Below are 17,980 nucleotides of genomic sequence, written 5' to 3'. Positions count from 1 at the left end.
GAGGGAAGCGCTGGCCCCAGTGCACAGGCCCAGGGTGACCACGCGGGGAACGAAGAGACACCGAGGACAACGCAGCCAAGAGCGAGGGGAAGCGTAACCCAGCAAGTGCACACAGTCGATACCCGCCGCCACAGCCGCTCTGGCCGCAGCCCGGCCCCACTTCCCCACCCGCTGCCAGGGCCCCGCCAGGCCTCCTTCCCCTGGGTGAACCGCAGGAGCCCGCAGCGCCCACCCACCCTCCTCACCTGCCCGTGCCCCCCAGCGCAGAGCCGTGGCTGTGGGAACGGGGAGGCAGGACCCTGGCACGGGGCTCCGGGAGCTGGGAGCTGTCCCGGAGAGGAGGCCGCTGTGGGGCTGGGCCGGCCACGTCCGTGCACGCGTCTAACTGGGCGAGCCGCCTGTGTGGACACACACTCCTCAGGGGCCTGGGCCTGTGCCGTGTGGGTGAGGGCAGACCTGTTGGGTGGGGTGGGGCCAGGCTAAGGACCCCCAACTGCAGGAAGACCTGAGGCCCCCCCCCAAAGTGGACCCTGAACCCGTGTGGCCCTCCCTCCCCGACTAAGGGCACCAGCATCACGGGAGACTCAGGAGCAAGTGGCGGCCAGGGCCACTCTGCCTCCAGGCCTTCCCCACCTCCAGGTGGCCCGTGCCCCCTCCCTCTGGGGACCCTGCTCTGTCCCAGAGTCCCCTACCCCAGTCTCCCCCACAGCTGTCCTCTCCTGGACCCGCCGTAACCTTAGCTGAGCGCACCTGTGACCGGGGTGCCCAGGTGTCGGGGCAGCCCTGCCGCAGCAGGTGATGGGTGGGGCCGGCCGCCGCCAGCTCCCCAACTCCCCGTGCTGGGCCCAACCCTGCGCCCCAGAGGGGCTGCACCCTCTAAGGACAGCTTGAACATCACTCCCTGCACACGCTCTTATCCCCTGAAAAAGCAATCTTTCCCACTGCCTCTTTAATAACTTTAAGTATAGGAAGAACAGGCCACAAGGCAAAAACATGAGACGCCAGGAACCCTCCAGTGACAGTCCCTCCCGTGTGCACCCGGCGACGGCCGACACCTCCACGGGCCAGGCCTTGGGCCAGGCTCTGACCTGGGTGCTTTCGATGAACTTTCTCCTCTGAGCCCGCAGCAGCCCGTGGAGCTGCCGTTATTGGCCTGTTTGTCAGGAGAACAGACTGCGGCACAGAGAAGGGAAGTCCCTGCCCAGGGCCTCGCTGCTGGTCGGTGGGGGGATTCTGACCCGCCCGCAGCGGGGGTGGGGGGTGGGGCACAGCCTCTGACCACTGCACTTCTGCATCCCGGGAGGGTGAAAGCTGTTCTGCTCTGGCGCCAAGGGAGATGTGCCTCTGGGGCCCCGGCTTTGGGGGAGGCCGTGTTTATCAGAACGGGGTGGCTTTTTCTCACGGACCCTATAACCCTCCCATCAAACCCGCTTCCTTCTTTGCTCAGGCCCCTAGGATGCCCCCGACCAGGCTGTGGCTGTTCTCTGCTCCCATCCTGCGTCCCTCTGTTCTGACTGTCCACAGGCTTCCTCAGGCCTCTGCAGGAAGCATAGTTAGAGCAACCAATGGACAACACCCTCCCACCAGGGTCCCCGTGTGAGGCACAGGGCTTGGCTGGCCTCCGGCCCCCCGTGGCGAAGATGCCCCTCAGCCAGGCAGCTCCTGCCTCTGCACAGAACCCCCACCCAGCACGTGGGTGACAGTGCTCAGTTCCTGCCCAGCCCCTGGGGACCCTCATGCCCACGAGCCGGCAGCTGCTTGGAGAGGTGACTACCAAGAGGGTGGGAGACGGGGGCCCAGGAGGGAGGGCCCTGGCAGCTTGGTGGGGCAGAGGTGAAGGTGGCCCGAGGCAAGGCCATGAGGGAGGGAGGAGCCAGTGTGACTCCAGCCACCGAGATGGGGGTGATCGGACTGGGGAGAAGACAGTGGCCTTAGAGGCAGGAAGATTTCACAAGCCCCTCAGGACCATGGGGCAGATCCTCGGGGAGGGGGCTCCTGCCCAACCCAGGGCCCTCGTCTGTGGCTCGGCTGCCCGTCCAGAGGGCAGGGGAGGGTCCAGCTGGATGCCAGGGACTCCCAGACTCTGCTCAGAGCCCGGCACCTAGGAGGGGCCAGATCACTCCCCACACCCGCTACGGTCACTCTGGTCACTCCGGCAGGCCCTCCCCCTCCCCGGGATGAGACGGGCCTAGGCCTCGGCTGCCCCCTGCAGGCCCAGCTGCCCCCACCCCTAAGTCCGCCCAGCAGGGCCTCAGCCCAGCCCAGGCCCAGGCTCACCAGGGTCGGCCCAGCTCCGCTCCCGTTCCGCCCGCTCCGCCCAACCGCAAGCTGGGAATGAATGGAATGCACCAGGCGGGGCAGGGGCGGGGGCCCAGCCAGCGCGGGGTGGAGCCACGCACCCTCTCGCCGGTCCTGTCCTGCAGGGTGGCTGGCCTGCCCAAACCCCAGCTCAAGGCCTGGATCAGCCAGGGGGACCCTGGGCGCCTCCTTTCAGGAAAAGCTCTGGCTCTGGGCCCCGCCAGCCACTGCACGGCCCCCAGCCTGCACCCCCCGTGTGGGGGCCTCTCCCTCCTGACCCACAGGGCGCTGCAGGAAGAACGCTCTCCACCCCTCTGGCCAACCTTTTCCAGCACACGGCTACCTGGCTGAGGCCCCTGGGCAGGAGCCCATCTTTTGACCTGGCCCAGGTGCCCCCGGGGCTGGTACACCCCAAGTGCTTGATAGATACCACATGTGCCACCAAGGAAAACCACACTGGCCCGGAAACCACAGGGGATACCACAGGGCTCGGAGCCCCTGCCGAGCCCAGGCCTTCCAGAGTGGCAGGCAGGGGGCGGTGGGACCTCGCTCCACAGGTGGAGCTCCCTGCTGCTTAGACAGAGGCGGCCTCAGGTGACCTGCCTGGCCAAGCCCGGGAGCAAAGGGTGACCCGTGACCCATGACCACAGCAAAGCTCAGGCAGCCGAGCAGGAGGCGCCAGGCACAGCCAGCTGAGCTTCCTGCTGCCGGCGTTCCTGGAACAGCAGGGCAGGCGGGCAGCAGGAGCTTCCTGTTTTGAAGCTGTCCTGGGACCCCCACGGACACAGGGCGGTGGGGATTTCCTCAGGGGCACCAGGCAGCCTTCTTCCTGGCTCAAGTTCAGAGATGCACTTTCAAGAAGCCACACCAGCTGTGGCCTGCTGCTGGCCCAGGAAGTGTCTGGACGCCAACCTCCAAAGTCCCAGCTGCAAAGTTCCAGAACCCAGAGCCCCAGTGCCCACACGATGACCTAGGCTCCACCTGAATAACAGCCTGACCTCAGAGAACTGGGGGCCCCACAGCGCCCCATGGACAAGGAGGCTCCCACCCCGACCGGGGTCACACTCGCCTGCCTGGGATTGGGCAGATGGGTGCACAGGGCACCCCTGAGTTCTCAGCTCTGGGCCCTCCCCCCGACACCTCTGCGTCCATCCAGACAGGCCATGGGAGGGGCTGCAGAGGGACGTGTGGCTGCAACCTGCCTAGATGGGGCCTCAAGGACACCATTCAGGGTGGTTCAAGACACCTCCAGCCTCACTGTCTACATGGCCCAGCCACCCGCTGCCTTCCCCGGGTGGGCACGGCCCCCTCACCGCGGCTCCAGTGGTCCAGTTCAGTTTCTGCTCCAGGCAGGCATCAAGATTCTCTAGGAGGCAAAGGAGAGACAGTGGTCACACCAGGAGCCTGGCCTGCTGCCATCTGTCCCCTCTGCTCCGCCTTGGTGTGGGGGGAAGGGGAGGGGAAGAAAGAGCCCACAGGTCCCCACCTGGCCTCCCTGCAGGCCCCAGCCTGGGGCAAACAGCTCACGTGGTCTTCCCAGAACACAAGCCTGGCACACCCCTCTCCCCTCTTCTCAGGGCCAAGTTTACTGGTACTGTCGGCCTTTTTAAACTCGTTACGTATATTACTCCAAATAAAATAAAAATTGCTTTCTGAAAATAGGCATACCCATGACCCTGAAATGCTACTTACTAGCTGTGTGACCTTGGGCAAGTTACTTAACTTCTCTGTACCTCATTTCCCCATCTGTGGAAAGGAGACAGTAACAGTGAGCTACCCCCAGGGGTTTTAAGGACTAAATGAATTCATTCAGGAACAGCCGGGGAGAATGTTACACTGTTACACTCTAGCGGGGAGAATGTTACACTGTAGCGCTTGGCAATGCTTGCTCCTGTACCCTGGCATTCTGGACAAACCCCCACGTCCACAGGCGGGCACAGACCGAGGCACTTCTAGGCGTGTGGTTTGTTGCAGTGAAACTTTGGCAACCACGCAGCACCCACCGAGGACGCTGGAAACCACGTGGCAGAGGCAGGTGGTGGCCTGTTGACACCGTACCATCACCACACGGGTTACCTGCTGAAGGCCTGAAGCCCTCAATCTAAACTGAAAATACTGAACTTTGGGGGCAAGAAGGAGGGGCTCGGGATAGCACAGTAACTTAAAAAAAAAAAATACGTATTACTCGTCCAAACACAAAGCCGCACACCTAACAGTACTATGGCTTCTCCCCAGCCCACTCCTCTGGCTCCACGTGGCCTCAGGACTCAGCTTTCCAGGCTGGCCGAGACCACCCCCAAGGCTCAGCCATGGAACCCTGCTCCGGCTGCAGGGCCACTGCACGCTCATCCCCAGCCTGGCTAGGCCTGGGGCCAGAGGTCCCACCATGCCCAGCCCTCCCCTCCCCACCCCGCAAGGACCCTCCACCTGCCCTGTGCAGCATGCAGCCCTGCATGCCCCCCAGCTGACCCCAGCAGGACAGCAGGACCCAGGGTTGGACCCATGGCTGAGTCCAAGGGAGACCTGCAGGAGTGAGGCGGGAAGGGTGGCATGTGCCAAGGGGCTGGGGGGGAGGAGACTCAATACAGCCTCCTGAGAGGGGCAAAAGGTGCTCCTCCGAAAACTCAGCAGCGAAACCCAGGGCACTTCAGGCTTACAGGTTGGAGCAGGGAGGATGCACCAAGAGAGCTGGACCCGCCTGCACTCGGTGGGGCAGCCAGTGAGGGAGGGGGCTGCGCTGGGGGTGGCAGAGCTCACAGCGCCCCCTTTGCCGCCCCAGAGGGTCAGCTCCCAGCCTGTGTGCTCTGTGCCTTCTCCCTCAGCCTCCTCCAGCCCCAACGCCTCTCCCCGCGGCACCCCCCCAAGCCCACCCTCCCCTGACGGGGCGGGGGGGGGGGGCTGCAGGCAAGGCCAGCCTCTTCCCAGGGACGCCCACTCTGGCACAAAGGAGGGTCCCTCCCAGCTACTCCAGATAAAGGCCCCTCTCCCAGCCCACAGGCCTCTGAGGCCATGGCTGAGCCCTCCCCTGGTGGCTCTGGTCACACACCCAGAGCTCCAAGCAGGCAGTGGTCTCAAGGCCCAACTCTGGAGCCAGACTATTGGGTTCAAACCCTCACTCTGTCACTTTCTAGCTGAGCAATGTGGGCTCTTTACAAAGCTGCTCTGTGCCTCGGTTTCCCCACGTGTAGCCTGGAAGTAAGAATAGTCCCACCTCAGAGGGCTGCCTTGAGGTTTGCGTGAGTGGGCGTGTGTGGAAATCCTCACAGCAGGGCCTGCTCAGAGAAGGCCCCGGGGAACGCTGCATCAGGATGCCACATGCCTGCTTTCTGTTCCCTGCAAACTCCTGTTCTTCGGAACCCTGAGATGCCCTCCCGGACCCGCACCTGAGGGACTGTCATTCACCCGCTAAGGCCTGTGGTCTTCATTGACCGGCCCTATGTGAGCAAGGCCCAAACCCGGGATCTGGCCAGGTGGGTCACAGCCAAGCGAACCAGGAAGGGAAGGCACACTGAGCAGGGGACTGAAAGAACACCTGGCCCTGCGGCCAGTCCCCAGGCTTCCAACACACAAGTGTCTCCTCCCCCAGCCAGAACTCCGAGGGGCAGGGGCAGGCCGGGGGCTCTGGGCCTCCCCCATGCCCCAGACTGAGTAGAAGCAGCACGAGCCCCTTTCCGGCTGGTTACCCTCCGAGTTCCCTCCGCAGGTTCCTTTTTTAACCACAGCCGCCAGGCCCCTAGCACAGGCGGGTTCTGCCCGCCCCCACCCCACCAGGAAAAGGTAAACAGGCGTCTGCAGGGGCAGGACTAGGCCAAAGGCTGGGAGCTGTCGGCCCTGGTCGGAGCACCCCTCATCCTCCCCCGGTTTCTGGGGTGTGGGACAAAGTTGAGGGTTCTTTTCAGTATTTTCAAGCAAACACAGATTGAGCAATTTCTGAATGCTAAAATCAAATCGGCACAAAGCAGTCAGGCCCAGGGGCAGGAAGGTCTCAGTCTGGGGGCTGTGCTAGGCCAGGCCAGCAGGCTGGGGGGCACCAGGCAGGGCTGGGACTGGGGAGCAGAGGCACTCAGGCAAGAAGGCCACCCAGGCACTGGCAGACACAGAGGAAGGGGCAATTCAATTCCAGGCTGAGGTCCAGGTGGGGACAGGCGGGGGAGGGGATAGGTACAGCCCTCCACCCTTGGCTCTGTGAGGGGAGGGTGCTAGCACTGTGCAGGCCCATCTAGGGGTCAAAAGCCTGGGAGGGCCCAGGTGCAGGAACGCCTATAATCCTAGCACTCTGGGAGGCCGAGGTGGGGGGATCACTTGAGGTCAGGAGTTTGAGACCAGCCTGAGCAAGAGCGAGACCCCGTCTCTACCAAAAAATAGAAAAAATTAGATGGTGTGGTGGCACATGCCTGTTGTCCCAGCCACTCTGGAGGCTGAGGCAGGAGGATCCTGTGAGCCCAGGAGTTTGAGGTTGCTGTGAGCTAGGCCGACGCCAGGGCACTCTAGCCTGGGCAACAGAGTGAGACTCTCTCTCAAAAAAAAAAAAAAAAAAAGCCTGGGAGGGAGACAGGCCCTGCACTAGGGACCCTCAAGGGGCAGGGGGAGAGGCCACCTCTGACAAAGTGGGGGCTGTGCCACCCCAGGGCAGGTGAAGGGACCTCTGAGCGGCTTGCCCCCCACGGGTGGGGGCTACGGAGAGCGGAGACCCCTGACCGTGTGCGAATCTGCAGTCAGCCGAGCCTGAACGACTCGGAAGAAACGTCGCAGCGCAGCGCGAATCCCGGCCTGCAGCCTCGCTGTTTTCAAAACAAGCGCGAGAGGCCTCGGCGGGGGAGGGGGCGGCCTCCGCCCGCTCGAAGCCCCCGCCCCGGGCGCGCCCCTCGGAGGGCTACGGCGGCGGCCCCAGCCGCAGCCCCACCCGCCTGGGTGACTCGGGTCAGAGTTCAGCCCCTAGAGCTTGCGGGCCGGGGAGGGGCGTCTACGGGGTGGGACTCTGAGCCTGTTACGCGACCTGCGCCAGGCCGGGCACCCCCTCCGGTGAGGCCGGCCCAGGCCCCCTTCCTCCCAGGCAGAGCCCCCTCCCCAGGCGACGCCGCCCCAGACTCCCCGGGAGCGCAGGACGGTTACCTGGGGACGGCGAGGGAGGGCGGCGCCGGGCGGGGGCGCGGGCGCGGGCGCGGCGGCAGCTCCTCCGGGGGACACGGGGGCTGCCCAGGGGCGCTGCCCGCTGCCACTCGCGCGCCTGAGCTCGGGGTCGTCCGCCCGCGCCCCCCTGACTCCCGGCGCCCCGCCCCACCTGTTGGCCCCTGCGCCCCGCGCACACCTGGAGGGGGGCACGTGGCTCCGGCTCTCTGGACCAGCTTCGCCAGGCCCGGGGACCCCAGGACGCGCCGGGTGGGCGGGAGCCTGACTCGGAGTAACAATGACGGCGGTGGAGACGGTCACGTGGGCCCAGGGAGACTTCCCCTGGAAGCGCTCACCTGGCGTCCGGCGGGGCGAAGTGCTCGGCCGGCCATTACCTGAGTCTTCCCGGCCAAGTAAAGGGCAAGGTGAGCGCTGCGCCCCTGCCTCGGGTGGTCCCAGGGCTCCTCCCGCCAAGCTAGCTGCCAATCATGCGTGACCCCGGCCCAGGGCGGAGGCCAGACTCACCCAGGCAAAGGCTGAGCTCTTTCCGCACAAGCTGACCTAGGAGCAGGGGTGGGGCGGGGCGGGGCTCCAGGAACAGACTGACTTCCTAGCCGGAGCCTTGCGTCAGCCCGGGAGCTCCCGCAGGACTCTGGGCCAAGGACACCTCCCAGGTAGAGGCTGTCACCAGCCCCTTCCCCGCTAGCCGGGGCTCCTCCCTTTGGGTCCACCTCCCCTGCAGTCTGGACTCTGGGTCCCAGCATGAAAAGTCACCCCTAGCTGTTGGCAGTGATGAGGTCACCAGTCAAGGATCCTAGGTGTGCCCCAAGAAGCCCCGGGGCTTTTCTGCAGCATGCCTTAGGGTGCTCCCTGTCACCCTGCCCGGCCTGGGTCAGCCATGGCCCCCACTTGCCTCCCTGTGGTGACCCTTCCCCAGCTGCACACAGGCCACCTCTCAGCCCCTGTGTCTGAGACCTGCGGTCGCCTGGCACCCAGGGCCTCTGTGTCTAGCTCTGCCCCTCAGGTGCCCCGTGAGCTAACCTGGCAAAGCCAAGGGTGTCCGCCCCAGCCCCTCCCTCTGTGCCCACTGCAGCCTCCGCACACGTGGGTGCCCTGAGACTGGGGCCCCCACGATGCCAGCAGTCAAGCTGCCTCCCCCAATTTCATGGCCCTCCTCAGCCTTCCCTAGGGCCACAGCCCACCTGGCACATCCAGGGCACGGGGCCTCCCAGGCCCTCAGACAGAAAGTGGGATCCAGTCGGCTCCGGAGCAGTCTTCCCACACGCACAGGGCCTGCGGACCCACCTGTCTCCTCCCAACAGCCCCTTTCTGGGCCCCAGCCACCACCGTCCTGCCTGGACATGGCTGTGTCCCCCTCCCTGGCCACTCCCCCTCAGCCTCGCCCCTGCCCCTCAGATCAGGAGCCCCCACTCCACAGGCTGGCTGAGGGGGCAGTGGGCACTGCCAGGCATTCAGGGCACAAAAACACGAGGCCTGTCGCCACTGCCAGGGGGCCATCAGCTCATCAGGATGAGGAGAGGCTCAGACAGCTGTCCGGTCACAGAGGGACTATGGGGGTGGGATTTGGGGGCCAGACTCTAACCCTAAGCCTTGCCGGCAACAAGCCCCTCGGTGCCGACGTCTGCCTCCCTGCCCTGCTCGCAGCCCCACCCTGAACGGCCCCCACACATCTTCCCCTTCTCCAGCTCACCCCCACAGCTGGCGGGTCAGAGACCAGGTCCTGGCGGCTGCTGGCCAGGGCAGCCAGAGGATCATGGTGGCTGCAGCTGGCCCAGGACCAACTCCCGCCCAGAGCCCCTCTTCCACCCCCCAGGGGTGGGCACGGGGGCGGGCGGGTGAGGGCCCCAGCGAGTGAGGAGTGAGCAAGGCCTGTAATCTCGCCGTCAGCTTGTGTCAGCCTGTCAGCGCGGCTGCGGTCACCCCAGCCCCGCCTCCCCCATCACAGCTGAACCCCACAATTAGCTTGGGGCACTGCGCCAAGCCTATGTGCCAGACACCACTCACACACATGACCACACGTGTGCAGGCACACACGTCGCGGTGCTGATGGGGGAGTCCTGCCAACAGGGGTCTCACCCCAGACAAAGAGCCTGAGGGAGAGACCCCAGACTCCAGGACGTGGGTTAGTCCAGGATGCCATGTGCGTGGCAGTGGGCAGAGGGGGCTGGCTGTGCTCTGAGGGGCCTGGGCAGGCCTGGAGTCCAGGCTGAGGTAGGCAGTGGGCGGCGGGACCCGGACTTCCCAATGCGGAAACGCTCAGAGCAGGCAGGGCAGTGAGTGGGAGGCGACGCCTGCATGTGGCGGGGTGGCGTGGGGGGTGCCCGGCAGCCTCCCTGAGACCCAGCACCAGCTCCCTCCTGGAGGCCTGGCCCAGCTCTTGGAGGAGCTGCCGGCAAGGACGCACCAGGGTCTGGCCAGGGGCCACGGCAGCCTCAGGTCTAGATGCTGAACTGGGGAGACCGCCAGGGAGCATTGCTGGGCCTGGGGGTGGGGCAGGTCTGCCTGGGTCTCCCTGTCTTCCCACCCCGACCCTGAAATCTTTTTCTGGGTCCTGAGGTCCCTCGGGGCAGTCTCCAAAGCAGGCCTGATACCAGGGGCTGGGGAGGCCAGGCCCCTCAACTTCTCTGGCCAACCTGGGGGAGCAGCTCTGAGCCGAGAGGAGGGTGGGTCCTGCTGGAGCCCCTCCCTCCCACCACCTGCCCCTCTCCGGCAGCTTGCCCAGCTCAGCTCAACTTAAAATAGCTTCTCCCACTCCCTGGGCGGGAGAGGGGTGGCTCTGGTGTCAAGCGGGTGAGGCTGGGTGGGGGGCCCAGCTGGGTTCCCTCCTCCCCCTGCCCTGGGGGCAGCCACCATCTTCCCCAGAGAGCACTGGGTCTTGGCTCCAGAGCTCTGAACACACCTGGGGGTGGTGAGGATCCACAGGGCCCCCACTTCCTATTTGTCCTCAAGCCCCCCTCTCTGTGACTAGGAGAGCCCCTGCAAGGCTCAGGGCACCCCAGCTTCCCCACCACCCCGCCAGGCTGTGGCCCCCCTGCCACGCCATGGCCTCTGAATCATGTGTCCTCAGGCCCCTTCACTCCCAAGACAGACCCTCGCTGCTGCGTCTGGGCTATCCTCAGACCCCCAGCACTCGCCTAGATTCAAAGTGAGGACCCAGGTGAGGACGGAGCTCCGGTCCCAGGTGGGCACAGTGCCAGCCATGGAGCGCCCTCTCACCAGGGCCATCTGTGCTGCCCGAGGGACAGCCCCCTGGGAACTGCCTCAGCCTCAGCACCCAGCTGAGGGCAGGGCAGGGCAGTGGGTGCCTCCTCGGAGAAGCTCTCAAAGCTGCCTGGAAAAGCAGCCACCACTGGCCTCCAGCCCCTCCCCCAGCACCTGGGAGGACTCCCAGTCACCAGCCCACAGGTGCCTGGTCTGGCCCTAGCAGGGGGCCACCTGGGAAGAGCCCAGCCCTGCACAGGGCCAGCAGGCCGGAACTGTCCCAGCCACGGGAGCGACGCCCTGCCTAGCCCCTCAGGGGGCTGTGTTGACACAGGTGGCCTCCCAAAAGACTGACTTCAAGCCCTTTTCCTCTTTCTTGCTTTTGCTGAGGGGGAGCCCAGCTGGGGCAGCACAGACATCTGAGCTGGACACCGTGTTTCTCCCCCCAGAGCCCCACAAGGGGACTGTGGCCAGCTGTGCCAGAGGGCCGGGAGCCCAGCCCCGGGGCCTGATCCCTGCACCCGATGTGCTGTGCCCCAGCATGGGCTGCTGGCAGGGTCAGAACTGAGGCTGCACCCACACAGCCTCCTCTCCCAGCCGCGGGCCCCTGTGCCTGGACCCAGCTGGCACCAGAATGGGGAAGTGCTGGGTTTCAGAGGCCATGAGACCTCAGGGGTCTGAGGGAGAGAGGGTGTGCGTACAGAGCCTTGCCCTGTCCCCAGGCGTCCCTGTTCCTGGCCCAGGGCGAGCCCCTCCCTCACCTGGTAAACCAAATGGGGACACCAAGCAGCTGAGGTGTGACCTCAGCCAGTCCGGGGGTAGCGGGGGGGGGGGGGTGTCCTTGAGCCACAGAGGTGGGGCCAGGGAGATGGGAAACAGAACCCCAGCGCCAGGCCCTGACTGGACCTAGGCTCCTCCCCGACACAGACATGCCACAGGGTGGGGCAGATCTGAGGGTAACCCCACCAATAGTGCGCTCTGCCGTCCCTGACCACTCTGGCTCCCTCTGGGCCCTGCGTCCAATCAGTCACCGTCACAGGCTCGTGAATTCCGCAGAGGAGAGTAAGGAAGACCCATTAGGGTGGGTGTCACACTGTGGACAGGATGGCAGGGGCCCAGCCAGTCCCTTCAAATGCCCTGCCTGACGGGGAGAAGGCAGCGAGGCCGAGAGGGCCACTGTCCCCGGGCCTGGCTTGGGGTTAGGGAGGCTGTGCCCGGGCAACATCCTTCCCTGGTCAGTGGGCGGGGTCCTCACAGGAGCCCGTGCCAGGGGATGTGAAACTGCGGAAGGGAAGAAGGGAGAGGAACCATGTGTAGCCCGGAATGAGGAGGGCAGCCAGGGGCAGCCACCCCCAAGCCCCCACGCACCCAGCACCCCGCCAGCCAATTGCAGCCACTGACCCACCCTTCTCAGCCTGTAATTAGTTAGAGACCCAGCCCTGCGCCACCCACAGCCCCACTCCAGACACAAACAGCCACTACCCCCAGGGGAGGGACTCTGCCCAGCCAGCCCCCAGCGAACCTGCGTCCGCCTTGCAGAAGGGTGGTCAACGCTGGGCCCCTCCCAGGCCAGGGCTGGGCTCGAGTCCCGGTCACCTCACCACCTTGTCCCACGCCCATGTCCAGGGCAGGCTCTGGGTACAGGAGGCCTCAATGGGTAAGAGAACTACTGCCCACACTGTCGAGGCCCCGGCTGAAGCTGGAGAGACTGCTCTCGTGCCCTCAGGGAGACAGCTTCTGTGGCTGAGGGCCTGGCACCGCAGCGCAGCCTGCCTAGCTCAGGGAAGGGACAGCACGGGGGGTGACAGAAGCCACAGCCTCTCCTGGCCACTGCATCCCCCTGTCTACACCCAGCACCCCAGGGTTATCATCAGCTCTGGCTCTCAGACTCGGGAATGAGGCAGGGGACAGGGCATGTGCCATATGGACCCCTCCCCAGGCCGCCAGCCCACCCCAGCGCCTTCCAATCCAATCCCTTCTGCTCCGCTGGCCTGGGCTGGGGCCAAGCCCCTGGGCTTCCTGCACTTGGGCCCCAGCTGCCGGCTCGGCCTCCCCAACGCAGTCCCCATGCAGGCCACTGGGCACATGGCCTCAGGCACGCACAGGCCTGGACTCGGGGCTGACCTGACAGCGTCCCAGAAGGCTCTTCACAGGGACCCGCCTCTGGCCTCAGTCTCCCCACCTGTGAGACGGGCTCGCAGGTGCCACATCCAGGTTGGGGCATGTCTGTCAGTCAGCTGCTGGTCAGGGAGTCAGCTGGGCTCAGCCTTAGAGATACCCCCCAGTCATCCTGACCCATGCTCCTCCCTGCTCAGCTGTCCTCACTCGGTAGGCGGTGTAGGGGGGCCAAGTGACCTGCCCCAGGTGTATCCCTGAACTTGGGTCTAGAGGGTGGCCTCAGAGGCCTTGAAGCTGTGCTGTGGGGCTTCTAGGGGTGAAGGGGGGGTCCCCCGGCTGGGCCCAGAGCTCCTCCTGTCCCGTGGCCTCCTCCGGAGGGACCCGGGCCCACTCCAGGCTGGGCAGGGCCTGCTGGGCCAACCCAAAGGTGACGCATGCCCTCCCACCCCGCCCTGCCCCCAACCGGTCTGAGCAGCCGCTGCGGGAGGTGGTGGAGCTGCCCAGACTTGCCTGTCCCTCCCTCCTGGGGCTCTCGGCTCACGGCCCCGGAAGTGGATCCCTCTCCCCCTTCGGGTGGCTGGACACGGCTGGATAATCCAAAATAATTCCTTCTTGGCAGGCGGCCCGTGGGGGAGGGGGGACTTGCATTCCAAACCCTTGTTTTTCTCAGTAACTTCCCTCCTTTACTGGGGCAAGGATCCCCTGGCCAGGCCTCAGGCCTCCCCCAACTCCTCAGATGGGGGTTGGGGGACAAGGGGCCACCTGCAGCTCCTTCTCCTTTGGGAATTTCTGTGCTGATCCTACCCTCCTAGGGACCGTCACCTCAGGGCAGGGGAGGGAGAGCTCCACCCCCCAGTCCAGCTCTCCAGTTGCTCCCTGGCACTGGGGAACCCGGGGCGGGGGTCAGGCTGAGAGCCCCCACATTGGGCAGCGGTGCTCTCCTGCCCCTGCACAGGGCACCTGAGGAGGCTCAGTTTTAAAGCCACACAGACTTGCTGTGCTTTAAGGCACAGGACCTGAAGTTGGACATTCAAGGGGCAGCTCCCTGGGCAGGTGAGGGCCCGGAGAGCCCTCCAGGCCCCAGAAGTTTGGACTGGTTTTGGGGCCCTGCCTCACCCCCCATCCTGATCTCTGCCACAGGCCACAGTGGGCACAGGCCTTTCTTCCTTTTCCAAGGAGCCGGGAAGAGGAGTCAAGTGACGTGGCAGGAAGCTCCAGGGCTCTGGAGCTGAGACCTCCAGATAGGGCAGGCAGGACCCCCAAATTCCACCAAGTAGCCTGATCACAGAGGGGCAGGAGAGCACAGCTACCCGCAGGAGGAGGCTCGTGGAGGTGCCCGCCAGCAGGTGAGAGGCAAGGCCAAAGCGCCGAGCACCTCCCCACCCCTCAGCCCCAGTTCCAAGACTTCCTGGTCTCGGGATGTCCACCCAAATAACACACCTGGGATTGCAGGGGAGACCCTGCCGAGGAGCAGGCCCAGTGCATGGGGTGTCGTCACCCGGTCCTGGGTGCTGGTCTCCACCATCCCGAACACTGCCCCAGGGGACGTGGGGACTGCCAAGGCCTGACAGCGTCCGGCCCCCCGGGGAAAGCCCCGGCCAGGCCAGCGTCTGTGCTGGCTCAGCCTGGGGCTGGCGGCCCCGAGCTCTTGCACATCAGGGACGATGTCCCCTTGGTGCGCGGATCTCGGGGGCTGAAGAGGTGGGGGGCTTGGGCGGAGAGGGTGGGTCCGGAACCAGGAGGGATCCCACGCGACTCCAGCGGGACGCGGAGCCCCAGCCCGGCCGGGCCGTCTCCCTGGCCCCCGCGCCGCAGGCCTCGCCGGGCCCGGAGGAGCGTGGGGCGGCAGCGGCCCGGCCGGACGCGCAGGCAGACGGCGGCCCAGGCCCGCGGAGCCCTCCGGGCGGCAGCCGCCGCAGGTCCCCAAGGTCCCCAAGCCCGGGCGCGGCGGCCGGGGCGGAGCGGCGCCGACGGCGAGGCCCCCACCGGCGCGACGCCCCCGCAGGCCCGGTCCCCGAGCTCCGTACCTGCGCGTCCGCCGCCGAGGCTCGATGGCGCCGGGCCGCGCTCGGCGCTGCGCTCCGGCCCGCGCTGCTGCCATGGAGACCGGCCTTTGTGTGGCCGAGGAGGGGCCGGAGCGCGCGGGAGTGCCGGCCCCGCCCCCGACAGGGGAGAGAGGGAGCGGAGGGCGGGGAGGACGCGGGAGGGGCGGGCCGGGCCGGGGCTCCCCGCGCCCCCAGCCGCCCGTGGCCCAGCGGCCGCCTGGGCGCGCTGCGTCGGGCTGGGTTCGGCCCCGGTTCAGACCCGGGTTCCCGCCAGGCAGCGCCCTGCCCACCCCGCCGCTGTCCCAGAACGACTGCGCCCACAGATGCCCCTCGGCGTGGGCACCCCCCCAGGAGCGCCCCAGGCGGGAGCGGGGCTTGGAGCCCTCGGCAGAGCAGGGCTCCCGGAGGCCGCAGGAGGGTCCTCCAGGGTCCCCGGGTTCTCTCTGAGATGCGTGGGGCACCAGAGCCTCGCTGCCAGGCTAGGGACAGGCCGGCCACACCTCTGCCATTTTGGGGGGTGCTGGCCCTTGACCCTTTTCCGGAAGTCTCAGCATCCCCGACCTCCTGGAGAAAGAGGGCACCTGGCAATGCTCTCAGGACACATCCCTGGTCCCCAGTAAGTCTGAGACCTCCTGGACCCTCAGCAGCACCTCTGGGGACCCACCACCCCTGGGGTTCCAGTTCCTGGGCTTGAGCTGGCCCCACTTTGGGCCTCCCAACCCCCATGCCCTGGTTCTGAGGGAGGACTTGTGGCCGTTCCCCAAACCCTAGCCCTCACCCCCACACAGGGACATTCCTTCCCTGGGGACCTACCTTCCACCCAGACTTGGCCCCTCCTTGCAGATGTGTCTTGCTTCCTCCTGCGAGCCTCCTCCTCTGCTCCTCCTGCCCCTGCCCTGGGGACTGGCCCCCAGTCCTTAAGAACTCCCCAGCCAGACAGATGAAGCCATTACGGAACTGCTCAGAGGCACTCCTTAGTTCTTTTCTGAGTCTGCCTTCCCCCAGCCCCAAGCAGCAGGGCCTCTTCCAGCCCCAACCTTCCTTCCCCCTTGGGCCCCGAACCACAATCCCCCCCATGCAGAGGACCCCACAATTACCAGGGTTTGACAGGGTTGCCAGCTTTTATCAAAAAAGGAAGTGAAAAGACAAGCATTGTGTCATAAAAAGACAATTTAATAAACCAAAAAATGTGGGAAGGCCACTAATCCAGACTGAAAAGGAACCTTTAAATAGAAGGCAGGAAGCTGGAGGGAGAAGCGCTATCTTTCCTGCCCCACAGTCCTCAACCCAAGCCCCTCTCTGGCCCCATCCCAGGCCTGCCCCCCAGCCCTCTCTAGCCTCCCAGGGCTGTGGCCCTGGCCCCTCAGTAGGCCCCGCCCCACCCTGCGGCCCTTCCTCCCTCTTCACTGCCTGTCCCTGGCCTGGGTGTTTTGGGGTAAGGCCACGATCCAGCCCAGGACACGGGACAGAGGCTGCACTGCTCAGAGCTGACTGGACCCTGGGTAGGCAAGGGGGCTGTCTGGGGGACAGGATGGAGCCGCACACCCTGGGCTGTGCCCCCTGCTCTGCTGCTTCTGCACTGGCTGCCACGCCCTCCGGAGGAGGCTCCCTCCCACTTCTACCCCCCAGTCCTGCTGCCCCAGGCAGAGCTGCCCACCCTGCCGGTGTCCCTTCCCCCCCAGCCCCACCCGCAGTGGTCTGGAGGATGAGCCACTGTGGGGATGCCCCCCCATGCGGGTTTTAGCCAAGGGTCCTGACTGAGGGCAGCGAGTGGCAGGACCTCCACCGTCCCCTCAGCACCAGCTGTGTCAGCCAGTGTTTCAGCTGGTCACACCGAAAAATGGTGGCATCTCTGCAGACCCCCCTAGGGACCCTCCCCTTAACAGGGAAGCGGGCCCCTCAGTGCCAGTCAGGGGCAGGCCATCTGGTGCTGCACTTGGGTTCCCACTCTCAGCGGGGCCCTCCGGCTTGGCCCTCTGGAAGAACAGCCTACTACTTCCGTCTGCCTCCACTCAGTCTGGCTGCTTGTGTCCTGGACCCTGCACCGGACTGTTCGGGCCCACCTGCCCCTCTCCATCACCCTGTCCTGTGCCTGTGATGGGGACAGTGACAGGCTGCTCTAGGCCATGGTCAGGGTGGACAAGGCCCCATGTACAAAGTCCTGAGAACAGTGACAGTGCTGGAAACGTGGACACCTGGCACATGGACACCTGGCTTGTGTCCAGTGTCAGCCAAGCCGCGTGGCAAGTTGTCAGCGATTGCTCGCTTCACCCCTGCTCACTGGAGGACATGGTCTAGGGAGTCCCAGTGAGAACCCATGAGCCCATGACACCTGCTGGCATCGCACTGAATGAGGCCTGCACCTCCGGACTGGAGGGGGCTTCAGCAGAAAAGGAAAGCCCTCCCCCAGCCCTGTGCACGCTCCACCAGGACCCAGGCTCAGGGAGATGGACAGCACCTTGCCCAGGCCTTGCAGGGCATAGACCCAGTCTCCATGGACGGGCCCTCCCAGCAGCTACTGTCTGGCATCCACACGGGGCCTGCTCTTTCAGATGAGGAGTCTGAGGGTCTGAGTGGCCAGGATACTTACCCACAGGCACACAGTGGGGTGATGCTGAGCTGGGGCTTGGCTGCAGCTCTGGGTCTACACCTTAATGTCCGCCCTGCCACGGGCCCTGACAGTGCTGTCACCACGTGCTGAGCGGTGACAGCCCTCTACCTTGCTGGGCCCAGTGCTTGGAGGTTTCATACAAGGGGGACAATATGACCCAGAGGTGGCACCTCTTAGGGACCCTCATCGCTCACCAAGGAGCTCAGCTGCACCTTGAGGCGACGGAGCCACGGAGGTCCGAGCTGGGGAGGCAGGGTCAGGCTGCACGTCGGGTGTTTGGACACCAGGGGGCCACTACAGCACCTGTCCGTGTCCAGGCTGGTGCCAGGTGGGGTGTTTGGGGAGTAGGAACGGGGACAATGCCGAGGACCCTCCAAGGGCTGGGCTGAGCCTGCTCTCCCAGTGTGGGTGCTGGGCCCCACACTGCCCCTGCCCACCCCACCCCCACAACACAGCCCTGGCAGGTGGGGCCCAGAAGGGCGCCAGGGCGGTGGGCAGAGCGCCCTGCGGCAGAGCAGCCTCTCCCTGCCGCATCAGCGACCGTGGGCAAGACGGGGGCAGGGGGGCTGTGTGAGGA

At 65.7% G+C, this 17,980-nt stretch overlaps 1 protein-coding gene across 4 annotated transcripts in view; it reads right to left on the bottom strand.

Annotated features, from left to right (window-relative positions):
- The window catches only part of PLXNB2 (plexin B2), a 30,797-nt gene extending 15,927 nt beyond the window's left edge, over positions 1-14,870 (bottom strand). For 2 of the 4 annotated variants that reach the window (XM_045555351.1, XM_045555348.1), the window contains exons 1-2: positions 14,775-14,870; positions 3,612-3,664 (exon numbers count right to left, since the gene is read on the bottom strand). The gene's annotated coding sequence lies outside the window, so the exon portion shown is untranslated. Of the gene's footprint in view, positions 1-245; positions 457-3,611; positions 3,665-14,774 lie in introns of those variants that run through there. The other 2 variants (XM_045555350.1, XM_045555349.1) reach the window with 2 other exon arrangements.
- Positions 14,871-17,980: the final 3,110 nt, after the last annotated feature.

The sequence above is a fragment of the Lemur catta genome, chromosome 6, assembly GCF_020740605.2.
Source record: "Lemur catta isolate mLemCat1 chromosome 6, mLemCat1.pri, whole genome shotgun sequence".
Lineage (NCBI taxonomy): Eukaryota > Metazoa > Chordata > Mammalia > Primates > Lemuridae > Lemur > Lemur catta.
Note: the sequence above shows the minus strand (reverse complement) of the source record. Positions and strands in the feature narration are given on the sequence as shown.